Below are 4,497 nucleotides of genomic sequence, written 5' to 3'. Positions count from 1 at the left end.
TCTGATTGATGCAAAATCTTCCTGACAGAATCAAAACTGAGCAGAAACACTCTGCCGGAGAAAGCATCACCTGTTAAATTCCAACAGGACTAGCAAAACGAGCCCTTCTCTTCAATACAAAATTTCACTCCATCATTTGGCAACTGAAATAGACACGTGGCTCTACTTCTAACTTGAAAATCTCACCACGCCCCCTTTAACAGTCATCCCAACAGAGACAAACTGCACAGAGTTTCTGAGACATCACAGCTGCCCCGGCCCAGGACTCTATCTATATGTGTCATCTAAGCTTCCAGTCCTTGAGACCTCAATGGACAGGTATGTCCTCTCCCCACCCCAGGTCTTGCTTTATCACCTGAGCACAAAGGAGCACTGCCAGAGCTCATCTTACAAATATTGTTTGTAAAACACCTTCTTCATTTCCTCCCTGCGGCTCCTCTACCTACGTGGAAGAGAGATCACTAACATCTGAAACATACACCAGACTGTCCTCGCTGGTCTTTTTAATAGCCTTATTAGCCTTGTGCCCCCAAACACCTTTCTTATTCTTCCTCAGGTAAACGCACCCTCATTCATCTGTTCATTCAACAAATATCCAGAGAACGAAAGAGACAGTAATTCCTACCTTTGCTGAGTTTGCATTCTAATGGCCGGGGACGGAGCTGGAAAATAAACAATAAAACGGTAAACAGATATGTTAACGATGTTAGGATTTAACATGTTTATTTAACATGACGATACATGTTTATTCTACTTTAACATGTTTATTTAACATGGTGACAAATGCTTTAGGAAAAAATAGGGCGTGATAGAAGGGCATGGGACAGGGGCAATTGGGATCATCAAGAAATGACACCGGGGCAGAGGTTTGAAAGAAAGTGAAGTAACGGCATGTCTGGGGAAAAGTGTTCCAAGACAGATGGAACAGCCAGGGCTAAGGCCCCGAGGCAGGAGTCCGCACGTCAAATCCTGGCTAACTAGCTCTCGAGCTGGTCACGTGCTCAAAGCCTCTCTATTGCAGCCAAGGCTCAGACTGGACTCCCTGCTAGAATGTTTGGTTCGCTTGCATTTCTGTCTCCACCTGTCAGTCCTGCAGACATTTTTGCCAGTTGCTCCCCGATAGATGGGAGGCCTGGAGGCAGAGAAGGACCTGCTCCTTACTGCGTACTTCCTGTTTCCTGTCAGCATCACCTACAGATGGTCCTTCATCCCGGAAAGGGCCGTTAGGACCAGCTACCAGCCTTCACCCAGCTCCCAGAGCCAGCCTCTTCGGGCCCCTTAGAGTGTCTGCTGGGGAAACGCAGCCTCGGCTCAGAGCCCCAGGCCCACGCTGCTCTTTCTTTCCATGGCTCCAAAGGCACCTGCCTTCCTGCAGCGACTGTCTGTCTGTGACCTCGGTGCGCCTCTTGGCCTTTCCAGCTGTCCATCATCCACTTACCCAATTCCCAATACGGAATTCTCTCTATCAAGAGAACTAGCGTGGTTTCTTTTTCCCCGACGGGGTCCTGACTGATAAGGGAGCGGGAATGTAACTCTCGCAGTCACAAACCATGTTTTATTCCTTTCTGACTCTGAGGACTTAGCATGAAATCTGGCATATTCACCGCGCTCAATCAAGATTTGCTGGATGAACAGATATTATCAATCCATTCACTGGCAAAGCAGATCGAGACCAATGCCTCGGGACGTGACAGGCAAGCCCGACTTTCTCATTAGGTACTCAGAAAGTGGCCTCAGAGCAGACCAAATGCAGGGCCTTCCTGAGACCAGCGGCTCCCACCCCCGGCTCCCATCCAGCACTCAGGGGGAGTCTGTGCAGAATGATGAGGACCCACACGGAGACCACTCAGGAACAACGAGTCCTCAGGCAGGATGCCATTACCCCAGGGGGGTTTCCAAACAACAAGAGAGTGTTCGGATTAAAATTATTTACTAAGATCATTAGCGTCTGGCCCACTGCCCACCCAAACTCTGCCAAAACATTGGCCACTTACTGACAGGGATGCAGAACAAGACACTGAGCGGCTTATTTCAGTGGGGTCAGAAAACGTAAAAGAACATCTCTCTGGGGATTCTCATGCGCATTTGAAAGACTGGACCATATTCCTGCCAGGGAGCTTCATTGTCATAAAAATGCGCCAAGTGATTTCTGGAAGTTGAGCAGCGTTGCAGGGGCCGTGCGGTAGTGAGCATGAAATCAATAGTTCTTTAAACTCTTCCATTGACGCTCGATCCAAGTTCTCATCTATGACGAAATCCTCATGGAGAACTCAGACCGCCTAGGACCCCACAACAAGCACAGGAGAAATAGCGTTTGCCGTCACATTCTTTTGATGCGCTTCTCCATCCTGGCCCCTGTCTAAGGATAATCTCTCTTTTTTTGGATTGATATAATAGCCTCCAGACCGAACTTCTTTCCACTAGCTCTGAACCATGCTCCACGTTGCTCTGAGTTATTTTTGCAAAGCTCCCTTATTTAGTTCAAATCTCAGCTTTGTCGCTTATTAACTCTGTGGCCTTAAGTCACTTAATTAACTTCTCTGTGCTTCGGCTTCATCATCTTAAAATGAGGATCATAACAGTATCTACCTCACAGGACCGGCACACGGTCGAAATAAGTCAGCGTATCTAAAGTACTTAGGACGATGCCTAGCACATTGGAAGTGCAATGTGAGTGCTAGCTATTATTACTACGGCTGAAAATGCTGTCTGGCTTCATGTTGCTTGTGGGATCAAATCTAATTTCTAAGGCGGTAAGGTAAGGGTTTTCCCACTCAAAACCTCCAGCTACCTTTCCAGACTCACCCTCCACATATTCCCTCTCGACTTCTCTTCATAATAACCTGTCTCCGCACTCGCTCTGACAAAACCTACTTTCCCAAGGATCTTCCACGAGGTGGACTGCGAACCGTCACTGTCACCGTCCCCGCCAGCACTGGCTTCTCAGTCTTTTCTTATTGGTGTATTTTTTTTCTCAGTACCTGAAACGCCCTCCTTCTGCCTGCCCTTCAACTGCTACACCCCGACCCCAACCTGCAGACCGTCCGAGATGCGACTCCACGAAGCTTCTCTCTGTCCTCTACACCGATAATGACTCCTGTCCTCCAGACCAATAAAAAAACTCCGTTTTTCTTTAGTGCTAACGACCACACTATACGCCATCTCGCGCATTTACCTGTTCGCCTCTCCTCACAGAAAGGCAGACTTCTTGGAGGGCAGGAAATACACCAAAAGAGATGACTACCTGTTTCACACCGGCGCCTTAACACAGTGATTGACATGCTATGTGTTCAATAGATGAACAAATGAATCGATGAAATAAAAGCTCAAAACAGGCAGAAGGCGTTGTCCATTACCTGAAGCCTTCAAGCAGATGCTGAGTGACCGTCTGCCACCATTGCTTTAATGAGAAGTGGGTGAGAGTTTGGACCAGATTATGTAACTTCTAACTGTAAGATTCTGGGAGAAATCCAGGGGGAAAAAAAAAGTGTGTGTGCGTGTGTGTGTGTGTGTGTGTGAGATGCGTGAGAATATATTTTGCTTGATGCAAATGAACTCAAATTGGACCCCAACGTTATTTTATCTAATCACTCAATTTTTAAACGGAAAAGATGTGTACATATATAATATATGACATACGAAAAACTGGTTCTCGAGCTAACGGATTTTGCAAAAAGTCCCATAAGGAAGAGCTCGACTTGTCTTGTATTGCACACAAGGTCTTTCTTTCGCCTGGAATATCTAAAAAATGCTAATGTAACCTATTCCTATTACTAAAGAAAGTTAAATACAGAGAAAGAAGAACGAGAGAATGGTAGGTGAAGAGAGGTAGGAGCCATGAGCAGAGGTAAGGAACTGATGGTGGAACCAGGAAGAAAAAAAAAATAGATGTCAACAGGTGAACAGAGAGTGGCTCCGGATGACGCAGAAAAGCTGACTGTCTAAGCAGTCCCAATCTAAAACTAAGGTGTCTATTTACATCATACATAAAATGGAAACAGCCAAGCAGTAAAAACACTAGCAGTTTCCTTGACAAATATACGGCAGCCATAGCTTGAAAAATACCCCTTTTCAACTGAAGAACTTTTTCCGTTTCTCAGACTTGAGTACTTTACATGCGAGTGTCACACGAACCATTCGGCAGAAGCAGATGTGAATGAATAAGCGTGAAAATAAAGTTCTTCTTCGTTACTTTAACAGAACAAGCACATACATGTTTAAAATATTAAAACTGTTCATTCGTGATATGAAAGGTAGTTTTTTTTAAGGAGCAAAAATTATTAACCGTTTTGGCCAAATCGGCCTAAAACACTTAACACCCTGGGTTACCCAGCTAACTTGGTTTTTACCATCCTCTTCCTGTTTATTCACACACTAAAGAAAAAGATAAACTTTCTTGCTTTTAAGGTTCTAAAGAGATCTTAGTAGACAGAGATAGACAGCATCCGTTCTATACCCTGGAAGGCGTGCATTCTCTCTTAAAAGCTGGACGCCCCT

This window comes from Pteropus vampyrus, unplaced genomic scaffold, assembly GCF_000151845.1.
Source record: "Pteropus vampyrus isolate Shadow unplaced genomic scaffold, Pvam_2.0 Scaffold248, whole genome shotgun sequence".
In the NCBI taxonomy this organism is placed as follows: Eukaryota; Metazoa; Chordata; class Mammalia; order Chiroptera; family Pteropodidae; genus Pteropus; species Pteropus vampyrus.
This window is presented reverse-complemented; position numbering follows the sequence as displayed.